The sequence below is a fragment of the Periplaneta americana genome, chromosome 16 (genome assembly GCF_040183065.1).
Source record: "Periplaneta americana isolate PAMFEO1 chromosome 16, P.americana_PAMFEO1_priV1, whole genome shotgun sequence".
Lineage (NCBI taxonomy): Eukaryota > Metazoa > Arthropoda > Insecta > Blattodea > Blattidae > Periplaneta > Periplaneta americana.
Window position 1 is genome coordinate 182,579,351 of NC_091132.1, and position 16,620 is coordinate 182,595,970.

Genomic DNA, 16,620 nt, shown 5'->3' on the forward strand with positions numbered 1-16,620 from the left:
TTTGATATACGGTGGGTTTGGTTCTAGGGTGTTAGTTCAGGACAAAGAGTTTGTAATACTTATATATTACAAACTCTTTGGTTCAGGATATCCCTATTACGGGCCGTGAATCACGGCTCTCTTGATGACACCCAAGCTTTTTAATGCGGTTAAATAAAATTCAACTTGTACGTCTGTTGTTACTCCGTGGAAAGTTTAAAAGTTACATCTGATAATAGGTACGCAAATACATTTTATTTTGTCCACAAATATTAGCATATCGATACATTTTATTCCTTGTAATCATAAGTTACATAATCCCTTCTTCCAAAGGGAATTTGGCTAAGTTTACCAGTGTTCTTTGCAGAATCTACGACAGAGTCTCCCAAGATGTAGGACATTTTAGAAAACTGTAGGACATCTAAAAAAGTATACCGAGATCCAAATAAGAGCCAAGATATTTTATTTAATGCTTAGTTTTTCTTTTTGCTTAAATAGTATATATATATATATATATATATATATATATATATATCATACAGACGTTTTTCGTTCAGTAACTTGAGATCAAATTTTTGTGAGGAACTAATTTTCTGCATAACATCTGGCGTAAGATGTAATCATAGAATTCAGAGCAACTCAAATTCTTGAAATTTAAGTTCACAATAGTTACACAACTTATACCCTTCACAACAACCGGTTCCTTTCATTTGTCTATTGAGCTGAAATAATTGATAACAGAAACCCTTTCGATATTTGCATTATGTGTGGAGGAACAGTAAGAAAATATTCTGTGAAGGTTACATATGTACTTGACATTATAGAAAATTGTTAAAATACCTTGGATTTACAATATATGGAATACTGAAAATTGGATGTAGGCCTAATTGCTGGGGAACTGTAGGAAATTCATATCTTATTTATATATAAAAATAGTCGTGCGTGAATAAACAACAGGACCATATTTCGTGATTGTGACGTAATTTGAAGGAGAGAATGGAGTGGGTTTTAGTTTCGTCAACATAGTAATAATATTACACGCCTAATCTAATCTATTCTCACATATAATACTATACAGCTAACCTATCCTAACATGTTACATAATTGTATCTAAATAATTAATTTAAAATATTTAATCAATTTGTAAATTACCTACGTTTTAGGTTCAAAAACACTTTTTTAGGTAAAATCTCGCCATATTGCTTCAGCAAAAAGTAAATCATTCAAAGAACAGCTGAATGATGAAAATAGAGTGGTCAACTGCGAAAATAAAAATTCTACCACATAACCTTGAAAATAAACTAAGTGTCCCCAGGTGCAACTTGTCCCTAGGTAGAATGTCTTTCCTTCGTTTGTCTTTCATATATGTAGTCCTCCTCACACAAGAATACACACATACTGATATGACATTATTATTTAGCAAGCATGTAAAATTTAATTTCTACATTCCATTTTCAGTTGTGATGGACGTGATCAAGATGGAACCTGACATCGATCCACTGGCTACAGAAAAAAGCGATGACACAGATATAGAAGAGGAGAAGCCTTTATCTGAGGTACATTGAGAGTAATATCTATTTATTTTCTGCAATATGATAGAATAAATCTACCCTGCAAGCTTCGCTATGGGGCTTTTCACACAGATTAGCCTATTTTACTATTAATTTTAGAATTGATATACGTACATTCTTTGACGTCAAGATTAATAAGAGAGGGGACAGATAGACATTGATTTTTCGCGAAGAACTTTATATGTTGCATTACATAATAATTATGTTCTTTGCTTCCAGAAAGGAAATTTATTACACCCGAAAGTGATCAGAATAAAGACAGAATTTAAGGACAACAGCTACGACACCAAATCAGAGATGACATTTGACGAAACTCCTGTGCCTGCTGACTTTCCCATCGTGAAAACTGAAGCTGATGTGAGTAGATTGTATGAATTGAATTGATATTTAGTGCTCCCTCTGTTATTTTTCTGGTTGATGTGGCTGCTATAGGCACGGAATAACATTGTTGACTCCCAAGCTCTCCATTTCTTCGTGTTGTCATCTTTCGTGAATATTTCCACCCAGTTTTTGTCGTTAAGACTGCGATGCTGAACGTTTTGTAAATCATATATACATTTTGACGATTTCATCTCCAGTGATTTTCCAATGTCTATTTTTAATTCAATTTACAATCCGTTATTGAGACGGGTACTGCCTCAGTAAATCCCTTAGTAACTCAGTAAAGTTGTGGGAGTCTTAGCCCGTCTCGTACCAGAATCGACCGACTCGTTCTGACGTAATTTTCGATGCGTTAATTCAACAGTCGATCTTACCGCCACCTAATTCTCGGCACGTTAATCCTATAACCCAACTCGTCTCGGGTGTGTAAGAAGAGATGAAACCAGGTGAACACAAAATATTCCCTCCCACTTTGTGCATATTTGGAACTGGGCAACCATTTTGCAGTATGGTGTGGTTAAAAATTGTGTCTTTTGTGAGTAAAATAGGTCCATTTTATAAAAAATGCCATGAAGTAGTGAAATTACTTAAAAATAAATCATAATAATGATATGCTTCAAAGTAAAGAAGGTCTCATTTTAACTGTATTTATACAACATTATCCATACAAATTGCAGGCGAGAGCATTCCCCATTCTTATATTTAACCAGGTACTTTCCTGATAAATACAACTTTTTATGGATAAGAAGTGGATGTTTAAAAGGATCGTTTATGCTCTTATACTTAACATAACTGAACTAAAGTATAGTAATTCACAAACTATACTCTCGTAGCAGCACTGTACACACACCCACACAAAGTAAACGCTCCGACAGTGAGAAATGCTGACAACTACAGGCTGAAATACAGATTATTAAATTGTACAACCTCAACAAGGACGAGGGGTTACAACTCAGCAACTCATGGGGAAGTCTATTCAAAGATCATACTTAGGAACGAGAAATCAGGTCTCCACATGTACGCGGCCCCCCCTTGATCCGGACATCGGGCACGGTATCAAGGTCACTCTTTCGGACCTAATGAGGGCTAGTATTTAATATGAATACTCCCCTCCATACAGACTTCAACCGGATTGGACAACGAAGGACCAATCTGATTCCAGAAGGAGAACCTACGACCTCTCACCGAATGTACTCCCCCCATATTGTTGTTGTTGTTGTTTTCTAATGCCAGGCGTTTGACAATAAAGTCATTTGACCTCTTGCACTCCAATATTTTTCAAAGATATCACGACCAGCCACTGAAGCACAGATTTTGAGGTGTTCCGAATCCATTTCTTGGTTTGAGTTGCACAATGGGCAGTTAGGGGACTGATATATTCCAATTCCATGCAGGTGTTTGGCCAAACAGTCATGGCCTTTTGCCAATCTAAATGCAGCTACAGACGATTTTCGTGGTAAATCGGGAATTAACTGTGGATTTTGATGCAGAGAGTTCCATTTTTTCCCTTGGGATTGTGTTATCAAATTTTGTTTGTTGAAGTCTAAGTACGTAGATTTAATAAATCTTTTCACAGAGTAATACGTAGATTTAGTAACAGGTCTGTAAGTAGCAGTGCTGCCCTTCTTTGCTAAAGCATCCGCATTCTCGTTTCCCAGGATTCCACAATGGGATGATATCCATTGGAATACAGTTCTTTTATTGAGTGATATTAATTGAGAGAGCCTTTTAGTTATTTCTGCTGTGTGAGATGAAGGTGTGTGTTTAGAGTATATATATATATATATATATATATATATATATATATATATATATATATATATATATATATATATATATATATATATATATACGAGCTCGCAGACTATTTCCTTATCCAACTGCTCTGAAGATGACCACAACACAGTGGTCGAAATGTCAGCCACCAACACCAAGACCACGTGGTAGAAGTCCCGACGCTTATCCACAGATCCTTCCATTGTTCTTTACACTAACTGAAATATTCTCTCAGCAACTTGAAACACTTTTACCTTTTTACCATTCTGGGTTCGTTAGTTGTTACGTATGTTTGCTTGAATTCCACAAATATCAGAAATAGATTCAGACGTCCCAGCCTTCATAAAGATTTGATCAAATGTCAACTTGATCTTTCTTACATGTACCCACCTACTATCATCTTCGAGTGTCATTTTCCTTTCTTAACTCATTTACCTTTTCTTTTATGGAAATTTTACTTAAAACATAATATTTCTTCGTAATGCCATAATAGTTCGTTTTTGTACTTATCTCTCTATGACATTATTTGACATGACATCCCATCTGCAGCATATAACGACCATGCATTGATTGTTCATAAACTATTGTCCTCTATCTTTGCTTTACATAACATTTCTTCATTTTTTTTTTCAGCAGAATTCATGTGAGTTGGATCAAGTGAAGGAGGAGATCAAACTCGAAGTAACAGCAGACGAGAATGAAGTCTTAATTCAGAGGTGAGTGAAGTGTGTGATTGTTTACTTCGATTTTGGTTTGGCTGCTTTATTGGAATAATAATGACGAAGGAAAGTCATTAGTAATTAATTTCACTACAATTGTTATACGATTAGGGAAAACGCGGAAATTCTACTTGAAGCATATAAAGAGATAGGGTTGGAAGTAAATCCTGATAACACTAAGTATATGATTATGTCTCGTGATCAGAATATTTTACGAAATGGAACTATAAAAGTTGGAGATTTATACTTCGAAGAGGTGGAAAAATTCAAATATCTTGGAGCAACAGAAACAAATATAAATGATACTCGGGAGGAAATTAAACGGAGAATAAATATGGGAAATGCGTGTTATTATTCGGTTGAGAAGCTTTTGTCATCTAGTCTGCTGTGAAAAAATCTGAAAGTTAGTATATATAAATAGTTATATTACCAGTTGTTCTGTATGGCTGTGAAACAAGGACTCTCACATTGAGAGAGGAACAGCGATTGAGGATTTTGAGATTAAGGTTCTTAGGAAAATATTTGGGGCGAAGAGGGATGAAATTACAGGAGAATGGAGAAAGTTACACAACACAGAACTGCACGCTTTCTATTCTTCTCCTGACATAATTAGGAACATTAAATACAGACGTTTGAGATGGGCAGGGCATGTAGCACGAATGGAGAAATCCAGAAATACATATAGAGTGTTAGTTGGGATGCCAGACGGGAAAAGACCTTTGGGGAGGTCGAAACGTAGATGGAAAGATAATATTAAAATTGATTTGAGGGAGGTGGGATATGATGGTAGAGACTGCATTAATCTTGCTGAGGATAGGGACCAATGGCGGGCTTATGTGAGGGCGGCAATGAACCTCCGGGTTCCTTAAAAGCCAGTAAATATTATTGTTATACAAGAAATGAAATAAATTTGGGCAATTGTCACGAGTTATGTTGTCCTATTATGCTATTAGCTCGTATTACTACCACTACTACTTGTACTACTGCTATTACTAATACTGCATCCTCTACTACTGCTAGTCGACCTGGTTGGCAAGTTAGTATAGCGCAGGCCTTCTATGCCCAAGGTTGCGGGTTCGATCCCGAGCCAGGTCGATGGCATTTAAGTGTGCTTAAATGCGACAGGCTCATGTCAGTAGATTTACTGGCATGTAAAAGAACTCCTGCGGGACAAAATTCCGGCAAATCCGGCGAAGCTGATATAACCTCTGCTGTTGCGAGTGTCGTTAAATAAAATATAACATGACATTTCTACTACTGCTACTATTACTTTAATATTTACGGTTGGGGAAAATCAACTAGAGTAATATTGGAACAAATTTCAGTTCCGTGTAATATACTTGACGAGTTGCACCAGATATTTTTTATATGATTATTTCGTTATTAATGTGACAATTTTTTTTAGTTCGTGTTAGCATTCAGCTTCTTGTATTGTTTGTGGTTTTTTATTTTTGAAGAATTTTAGATAAGGTCGCAAGTAGCCATGACGCGCCCTTTCTATCTTCAGTAACTGTTTTTCACATGGCAGCATTTGAGTAACGCAACACACAACTAAATACACGTCCACTTGATATGTAATTCCTGTATTCGCATATTCATACAGATAAGCTGTTTTTATGGATAGTGCAAGTATTAAGCTATGGTAGTGAAGCGTGGACTGTGAAGAATAAAGATGTCAGTAGAATAACAGCAAGTGAGATGAGGTTTATGAGAGCAACAGCTGGATATACTCGCTGGGACCATAAAAAAATGAACACACTTCAAATAGAACCCATTATACAGTTCATCAGCAAATACCAACTTCAGTGGAAGGGTCATCTCGAACCAATGGATCGATGCAGAATTCCAAAAGCACTGTTTCATTACCATCCATATGGCAAAAGATCTCTAGGCCGTCCAAAGAAGAAATGGACTGAAAATTCTAGTTTGAGACCGTAACAGGCCACAGTGTTAATGCATTCACTTCTGTTGAGGGAATAGTGACAACGTTTTCGATATCGAAAGGTTCCATCTAGCTGTGCTTTTTATCATATTTTCCGGACGTTATCTAGATTGGCAAGCGACCAAGTGTTTCATTGGGGTTAGAAAGAGTACCGGTACCTGATACGAATTTATAAGCAATGAAATCCATATGAAGGGCAAAACTTAGTAATTGTCTTGTGGAATTGTTTTATTTTCTTACCGATTTTGTACTTAAGTGGAGAGGATGGTCTTTTTTAAAACTTTTTTCCTATTTGATGTAAAATATTAATTTTTTGTATGTAGAGAGCTCATAGCTGTGGGAACTCAACCAATATAAATATTTGAAAAAAAAAAAATTATTGGGGGGGCCCAAATTTAAAAGAAAATATACCCAATGTAGGATTGTACTAAAACCGATATATCTAAATCGTTTTTAAAGATAGATTCAGTACTGTCATTAGGGTTACCAACCCTCCCGTATTTGCTCCTAATTCTTAACAGTCTCCCGGCTCCCATATTTTTATTATCTTATACCGTTTTCTCTTTTATTTTCGCATGATGTAAAAATGATTATTCTAAACATTTGATTTTGCCGTGAATGATGATAGTTTATATGTAAGGCATTAAGCGAAGAGGGACCCCTTGTCGAAAATTTAAGATGGAGAGTTCAGGTTATTTTCAAATTCAGCATTGAATTTTGAAAAATGTAGTCAAATTTTTACATTTCCGACAAGAGGTCCCTTTACACTTTTTGCCTCACATATGATGCATTAAAATGTGCTGTCTTTTTAGGAAGTAATGCTTGCCAGAAATGGGCTTTAGTGCTGACCCGTTTAAAATCAAACTATGTTAACTGACTGACTAGTTTTGTTCTAAGCATATCAGATAGTAACGCTCATGCAAAAAGGATCTTTTATCTCATGTACAATAATTGGAAACAGGAGCACGGCACATCTAATTAATTCAGAATTGAAAACTGTAGCCGACTTCAAGTATTACGCAGGAGAAAATCTTTCTCAAAATGATCAGAATTTAAGCGTAGCACGAGCAAATGCTGGGTAACTTTCGGTGCTGGACCCCGGACTCATTTCACCGGCATTATCACCTTCATATCATTCAGACGCTAAATAACCTAGATGTTGATACAGCGTCGTAAAATAAGCAAGAAAATAAATAAATAAATTTAAGCCTAGCTGGCGAATTTTAGTATAAAGTTGTTTCTTTTTTTGTAACTGAACGGAATAATTTCTCAATTTCCTATATGAAATTTTGTCGATTCTTTAATCTCTCATATTTTCTTCAAAAAAACTTGGCAAGCATAACTGTCATAGTTAAATCAACAAGGATTTTACCATCGATAGTTCTGTTTGTCTGTTGTGTTGTAGTCTCCGAAAAGATCTGAGACACTGACTTACACTGCACACAAATAAATGCAAACCCTTACTGAAGGCTGAAACAAACACCGATACACTTCAATTTTAGTTCTTGGCGGCAAAGATCTATAAAGAAAATCGTCAGAGTACTCCCTATTAGTTAGAAGGAACCTTGCTTGAGGCAATCGATGGACTACAGTGAACTTCAGATTATGGTACGAGTATTTAGTAGGATACATAAGGTAGACTTAAATAACAAGAAGGTACTTAAATTCAATTTGAGGAATAATTAGTGTATATATATATATTCCTCCCCAAGAGAATGGTGTTATCTTTCAGTATGGGAGTGTAAGATAGCGGAACAAAATAATATAGGTTGCCTTAAAGACAGTTATGAGTTCAACATAGGTGACAGTGTAGTAGATTATTCAATTGGTCTGTAATTTTTATTTTTCAACTCATTCAGGATTATTCCAGCCAAGAACCATACTTCCTAATTCCTCTGAAAATTCCATTTCCGTATAGGTCTACTAAATTTAAAGTAAAGATGTCAAGCAATAGCCTGAAAAGCTATGTATTTAAAGCTTTCAACATCTTTCCACTTTGCTCCTTTACTCCAACTTCTTTTCAAAAGTCGGCTACTTTATTGTGGCTCATGTCAAACCTGACACGGGTTTTCCCTGGAAGGATTAGGGAGAGGGTGGATAAGGTTGCAAATTGCATGGGAACGGCTTGTTAAGACGTGTGCAGAACAATTATAGTTTGAGACAAATCATGTCATCTTTGTCCCACTCCACCGCAAGAAGGCAACGCTACTTCCCCAGCAGGAATTTTTTCCCCCCTTTCAGAGAAGTAAAAATGAATAAAACCCCTAAATATGTAGATTTATGTAATATCAAGCCATAAAATGTAATGTGGGGTAAATATGTAAAAATATGTAGTATCAAATTGTAATATATTAATGGTAATTACAACTTCGCAAAGATTAGTTATTTATATACGGTTAGGTTGAAAGGAATATAATATGTAATTACATAAAAATCCGGCCCCTAGGTATCACCATAGCCAACTGATGTGTAGTAGTAGTGGTGGTGGTGGTAGTGGTATTGGTAGTTTACCATAAAAGATTTTACAAATCATGGCATCGTCATGGAAAGTCGATGGTGATGTCGAGAAACAGTAGTTCAAAGTCACTAGATCATAAAGTTTTATTTTTATCGGTAGAAGTTGTTGAAAATCCCTACTTTAGCGACAGAAAAGTTTAAGGAAATTGCCACCGAAAATCTGTTAGAAGCTGCAAATTCCCAACGTTAACGACATCGAACGGTATAAAATTGTAAAATGTGTGAATCCGATGACCACCCACTTCACTTGCGTGATTCGGGTTCCGCATATTGCGGATAGATGGCAGAATTGTGACCCATTTTCTAGTTGTACACGCTGTACATGATGAGTATCTTTGGAGAGTTACATATGTCGTGTATTAGGGTGAGTGTATGTGGAAATCTGGAGATGAGTGATGATGATGAAGGTGAGGAAGGGAGAAAGGGGAAACCCATGCCGGCACGTAGCCTACTCCTGTCCAATAGCACCAAGGGGGCCGCCAGGCTTAACGTCCCCATCCGACAGACGATTTGCTATCAACAGTGACATATGCCTTCCCTGCATATGCACTGCGGAGATTGGGATTTTGATCCCGCCGGGATTCGAATCCGGGCAGGCTAGTCTGGAGGCAGGCACGCTACCACAGAGCAAACTCTAAATTCTAAAATGGTTTGGAAGATTAGAAATGCATCGTTCTTACGTAATATATGTGCATCAAGATGTACGCAGTTGGCAGCAGTATTGCCAACACATAAATTGTATTCCCGTCGGTATAACACCTGGAAATCCGTCAAAATAAAAAAAAATAAGACCATATATATATATATATATATATAAATTTTAACTCGACTTACCAATTCTGATTAAAATAATAATAATTCGTCAACATCTAACTTGATTACGAAGAAATTTGAAAAAGGGGGATTCTTAAACATAGTTCCGAACAGGGTGGACTGTTCAAATAAAAAGTAAAATCGCCCAACCATTAAACAATTAAATGACAGTAGCTAAAAATGTCAAAAGACGATGTAAATCGTAATTTCCGCCAGAAAATCCGTCACCCGTCAAAGCACTTTTTCCCGTCCGCTACTTTGAAAATCCGTCTGTTTTAACGGAATTTCCGTCCAGTTGGCAACTCTGGTTGCAGCATAATCCAGAAAGCTGTGCCTCACACTGGCACGGTCTTCTATGTGAAGTGAAGAGTGATCACGGCAATACGGCATTCCTCATTACTCCTAAAATTTACATAAATTTGCTGCATTAATCGTAGTTTTTCTGTGCTAATAGTGGACACGAGTAAAGCTTAGGAGTGGCAGCAGGAAACAGGTATATAAATATTATTTTTTCATTCACATATAGCAGCATATTCTAACTTTGCATTCCACACAAATTTACGAGTAACGAAACGGCATCCATACATCTACGTGGCTTTCAAGCCAAGTCACCGTTGTGCTGTACATCGGCCTATACTGTAGAAAATAAATGGATATCACCTTTTGCACATTTTTATATAAAAGCTTGGTACAGGATATATTTATAGGCCTACATTTAAGACTTCAATTATTGCATATGGTAAATAATTTTTATGACCTGCACTTATTAATTTGTGTTTATTGCATGCTCACCGGTTTGCAATTTCCATTTTATGGATGTTTTAATATTTTCTGTCTGAAAATCATTAAGAACGATGAAGCTTTGTCTATTTCTTAAAATGTATATGAGCCATGTTGTTTTTATTCTTTTTTTTTATTTACATAAGGACGATGCCCAGTGGGGCAAAAGAAATGTATAGTCTATATTCGTATACAATTTACTCGCTATTTACATTGGTTTTTAATGATTTATTGAGTTATTCAGAAACATCTTAAATGCATATCCCTTGATAAAATTATCGTAGGCCTATTTTAGTTATTTACATATACGAGCAATTGAACAAGTTAAGGGAGTTATGTTTGCACCAAAGTGTATGCTTACTGGACCAAAATTATTGCGTTTTCATTATTTAAATGCAGTTGCAATGAAGAAACATAACAGACGAAATATGCTTGCGCCAAAAATAGATGCTCCTGGACCAAATAATTTTATTTCAATTTCTTAAATATTCTACTTAACATAATAGTTTCAACTGGTATTTTATGAGGTTATCATGACTAAGATATTGGGTGAATGTAGAGTATCCAACGCCCACTGAACGAATATTTCACTTTTATCACTGCCAATGTTGCGCTGTAATCGAATATGCAAGGTAGGCTATAACAAAAACCTAAACTAACCAAACCTAACCTGTCAAAGAAGCAACAAGTTATACTAAATATGTGTAAAATTGGCCTATGTCTCTATAGTGGGCGGGACATAAGTAACATTGACCAGATATTGGTACCTATTGTTAGTTATTTTTATTTATGTTATTAGGATATAAATGATGAAGTCTAAATGACTAGCGCTATGGCGGCAAAGGATAGTATCTTGGAATGCCCCACAAGTTGTTCTGAAAATATTACTTCCAAAAGAAATCAGTATGGATGGAGTGTTGTGTAGTAGGCTATACGAAACTGTTGGCTAACTCTCTGCACAAAATGTTTGAACTTATACTATCCTATATTGTAGGTTGGGAGATAATGTCTAGACGACACATTTCTCGGCTAATGCCTAGTTCACGGACACCATTTTGAAATGATCACCTGATATGATCCATGAAACTCCAGGGAACAATTCCCAGAATGCAGTAATTGACGTAATAATGAATATATATTGGCAAAGATGCGATGAATTAAGCTGTCTGTGGAACTATATAAAAACAGTGTATAGTATATAATCATAAGAAAGCACATTTTTCTCAAAGATCTGCTACGTCTTCATGAAGTATTCAAATCGATTTCGATACATTTACCGTACTGGTATTGAATACGATTCTGCCAACCCTGTTTTCATGCAATTATCGATACTTATTGAAAACGAATTGACTACGGAAGCTGAATTTCGATAATAGTTATGCTATTTAATGACATATTAGCAGGCTTTAGCTATAAAGAATGCTGCGTTTTCTTAATGAGGCGCGTGAAAACTTAATATTCTGGCGTTAATGAAGAATGGGAATATTGGTTTTCAGGAAAAATCACAATATTATGTATTACAACATACCTTTTCAAGATACATAATTTCTCTCTCTGTTTGTAAAACAGCTGACAGATCAAACAAATGACAAACGTTCACGCATTTAGCGTATTGAGATCGTATTGAATACGATACCCGTTTTCATGCAACTCAATACGTATTGAATATGTACCGATCCCACTTTTTAGACGTATCGACCTTGAGATTCAGATCGTTTCATGGATTTTCAATACGGTAATCAAATATACGATTTGAATACTCCATGAAAACGTAGTATATCTTATTGCAACATTCCCTGTGATATTTTTATGGACGTGAGCAACTTGAAATGTCTGCCCAAAGGGATCTACATGTTTGCCCCAAAAAACTGGAAAGAGACCTCCATAAACTGTAATAGCGTAAGAATATAATAGAAAATTTCTACTATGAGTAGTATGCGTAAAGTATTCAATTACGCATTTATTTATTTAAATATTACATATTTTTTCCGGATTTTCAAATTTTTGTATAGTATTACCAATTATATTCTCTTCAATATAAACAGAACTTAGAGAAAAGAGATCAACACTTTGTTAAGTAAACTTAAAGGTTTATTTCTTGGCATAAATGATATTGGGGCATAGAATGGAAGAGATTATGAAGTTTACTGTGGAAGTGAAATGGGTAATTATGTGTAGAGTATCGCAAAAACTAGGTAGAATAATTTCATCTGAGTAAGGTTATTGACGTTTACAAATTAAAAATTAAGGTAATTATGGAGTTCGATTATTTTTGACAATTTTTTCCAAACTTCCATTTTTGCCGTATTTTAGCGTCGTAAAAACGATAGAAATATTTTCATTTGTCGGAAATGAAATACAACCCGAACTACCTAACCTAAGAACACATTATTATAGGTGCTTACGACGGTAAAATAAGGCGAAAATGAAAGTTAAAAAAAATAGTCCAAAATCCATAATTACCAGCGAATATAATAAACTCTGCAACTTACCAATTAGACGTGAAGTGGTGAATATAGAGTCTCCAAATCTGCTTTGAAAATGTCCACACTATTTTCACACGCACAACTATCACATGATTAATTAAGAACTCACTCATTTCTTAGTAGAACTTGGTTAATAAAAAACCTACTCTAACCAAATCGAACGTTCGTATCTGCGAGATGTACAACCACCACATCAGACGTCTATCCACTGCCATCCTAGATCAAAATAAAAAAAAAGCAAATGACAGAGCCTCGAATATTGCAATCGATCGATCAATCGAACTCTACCATCCAGGAACCAATCACCCCATTGAAACCATTAATCAATGTTTGACACCTAAAACACTTTCTCTTCCAATCTGCTTTCAAAATATCCCCAACTACCAGATAACTCAGCATAATTAATTAAGTACTCGCACACAAGACACGATCCAGTTCGACTGAAGTCGAGACAAAAGACAGAACCTTCAATACTGCTGTCGATCGATCAATCGAACTCCTCCACCCACCAACCAATCACAACAACCCCCACTGAAAAACAGCCACCAATCTTCACAACGCCCGCCGAATTCAAACCCATAAATTATAATAAATTATCTAATTTTAATAAAAAAGCCGCCCTAAATAAGGGTTCGAATAGATCGGCCTACTAATCAATTCATAAAGAATAATCATGAAAACCATTGTGTGACAATTTGAAAGGAAAAAGAAAACATTAAGATAAATGATACGAAAACATAGGAAATCATTTACAATAAAAGTTCGTTGGGTACAAATGATTACTAATTATAGGTAACGATGAGATCCTATGGCATCAATCGTTGCATCAGAAATTTGGAATTGTTTAAGTTGATTTAAAGTTTCACGTGGGATCGTGCCACGGGCACCGAACATGAGCCCAGAAACTGCCCAATGTGTGATGTGGTATTGTGCTCCAAGATGCTGACAACAAGGCTCATAGATGACTTGTTTTTCACGACACACCTCTTGTGGCTGTTGCTCGTGCATCTCGAAAAGGATTGTGGGATCAAGAATGACACCCTTATCCTTATGTCGATCACTTATGATGATATCAGCACGTCTAGTAGAGCCATCAGAAGAGACGCAACCAACCTCCTCATAAACCTCATAGGAAGCATTCTGACGGATTGAAGCTGCGATGAGAGAACGAACCGTATTATGTCTGTTGATTCGGAGCAATTCTCCATGTTTCCTTCACTTCCTACAAATAAAAAGCGAAACACTGTGTTCTTATAAAACTACCCTATAACCAAGAGCCATTATTTAAAAAACCGCGCAGTAGTCAGACTCCATAATTACTTACTTATTAAGGGACCCGGAGGTTCATTCCCGCCCTCACATAAACCTACCATTGGTCCCAATCCTGAGCAAGATTAATCCAGTCTCTACCATCTTATCCCACCTCCCTCAAATCCATTTTAATATTATCCTCCCTTCTACGTCTCGGCATTCCCAAAGGTTTTTTTCCTGCTGGTCTCCCAACTAACACACTATATGCATTTCTGGATTCGCTCATACGTGCTACAGCCCCTGCCCATCTCAAACATCTGGATTTAATATTCCTAATTATGTTATGTGAAGAATAAAATTAATAATATTAATAATAATAATAATAATAATAATAATAATAATAATGGCTTTATTTAACCTGGCAGAGTTAAGGCCGTAAGGCATTCTCTTACACTCATTCAGGTTTGAAACCTGCTTACATAGTTGAAAATAAAACTGGATCAGAATTAAGTAATTACATACTGATACAATTTAGGTATATAATGAGATCAAAAGAGGTAGTTACATAAAATTTACCTCATAAAATAAAAATAAACATAGTCGAATACATATTAATGTTGTTGGAATCAAATACGAATCACATAAAAACAGAAGCCGATAATTCAATAAAAATAATGTACACAGTAAAAATAAAAATAAACACATTAATATGTATTAGTATTAGATTACAATTAAGTAGGATTTACATAATTAAACCAGAAACCGACAATTGAATAAAATGTACACAAAAAATAGATTAATAATAAAAAAACAACACAATGGGATACATATTGTCGTTAAGTGTGATAAATAAACACGATTTACATGATTACACAATAAAAATAAGAAAAAAAAAAAGAAAATAAAAAATAAAAATAAATGCACTTGAACACATTCCATTAAATATTTGCAACCATTATTAGGATTGCTACCAGTATGAGAAATTTGATCTCCAAACTCATGCTTATGAGCTGGTATGAGAAGTAACATTTCAAACAAAAAAACATTTTTTTTTTTTTTTCAGTAAATCATACTGGAATAATTTGTGCATTAAACAAAAAATATTTTGAACAATCAATTTGTTTTAAAGTCTTTAGTTAAAATCAGTACTGATGACAAAAGTCGTTTTACTTCGTTTAAAGATTTCAACATTGCTTTCCTTTAATCCGTTTTGTCAGTCTGTAAATCAGTACTCAAGACAAAAATCCTTTTACTTCATTTAAAGACACTCGTAGGAAGTTCAATATGGAACAGATTTCAATGTTACTCTCCATTAATGTGTTTTGTCAGACTGTAAATCAGTACTCAAGACGAAAATCGTTTTACTTCACTTAAAGACACTCATAGGAAGTTCAATATGGAACAGATTTCAACGTTACTTTCCTTTAATCTGTTTTGTCAGTCTGTAAATCAGTACTCAAGACAAAAATCCTTTTACTTCATTTAAAGACACTCATACGAAGTTCAATATGGAACAGATTTCAACGTTACTTTCCTTTAATCTGTTTTGTCAGACTGTAAATCAGTACTCAAGACGAAAATCGTTTTACTTCACTTAAAGACACTCATAGGAAGTTTAATATGGAACAGATTTCAACATTACTCTCTATTAATCTGTTTTGTCAGACTGTAAATCAGTACTCAAGACAAAAATCGTTTTACTTCATTTAAAGACACTCGTATCAAGTTTAATATGGAACAGATTTCAACGTTAATCTCCTTTGGTTTGTTCTGCGACTCTGTGACAATTAAATTAAACCTATTGAAGTTTGTTCAGCATCCACGCTATTGGTAGGTGGCCAGATGGACAGAATAGCTGCATAGGCAAAGGTTGGATAAGTTAATTTCTGTTATTAATAAGACTTGCAGGCAGTCAACCACTGATTTGTCACAAATGTAGGTTATTAAATATTTATAAAAATAATCATAGCCACATAAAAGTCTGAGTAATAGGGGTATCTTATGCAAAGTTTTACCGTCAGTTGGCAGGAGTGTTCCACGCGGCGCAACATGTTGTAGGGCTATGCTTTGTCATATGCTACAGTTGATTATGTTTTTCCACTTGTTGGTTTTCTGTGCGTGTCAAAATTATATTTACAATTATTTTGCATAACCTAGTATAATTTAATATAATTCAGTATTTTCTTACGTCATAATTTAATTTAATTTACAATAAATAATAACGTAAATCTGTATAATATTGAGCGATTTCCCGAGATGGGTGGGGAAATTGCAGTATGCAGAATATAAATACGAGTAAATTGAATGTTCATGAACCTAAACGAGAACTTTGAGAACAATATGCACGAATAAAAAAATAGGGAATATGTCGAAAGTGTTATTGCCCTCTTTAATCATTAGTATTT

The 16,620-nt window shown here is 35.2% G+C and overlaps 1 protein-coding gene across 8 annotated transcripts in view; it reads left to right on the plus strand.

Moving 5' to 3' along the window:
- LOC138692184 (oocyte zinc finger protein XlCOF7.1-like) overlaps positions 1 to 16,620 on the plus strand; it is a 241,847-nt gene that overhangs the window by 62,360 nt on the left and 162,867 nt on the right. For 2 of the 8 annotated variants that reach the window (XM_069815243.1, XM_069815245.1), the window contains exons 3-5: positions 1,438 to 1,535; positions 1,774 to 1,907; positions 4,344 to 4,423. The exons of 3 other annotated variants lie outside the window; for them this stretch is intronic. The gene's annotated coding sequence lies outside the window, so the exon portion shown is untranslated. Of the gene's footprint in view, positions 1 to 1,437; positions 1,536 to 1,769; positions 1,908 to 4,340; positions 4,424 to 10,061; positions 10,192 to 16,620 lie in introns of those variants that run through there. 3 more of the 8 variants (XM_069815244.1, XM_069815246.1, XM_069815248.1) reach the window with 3 other exon arrangements.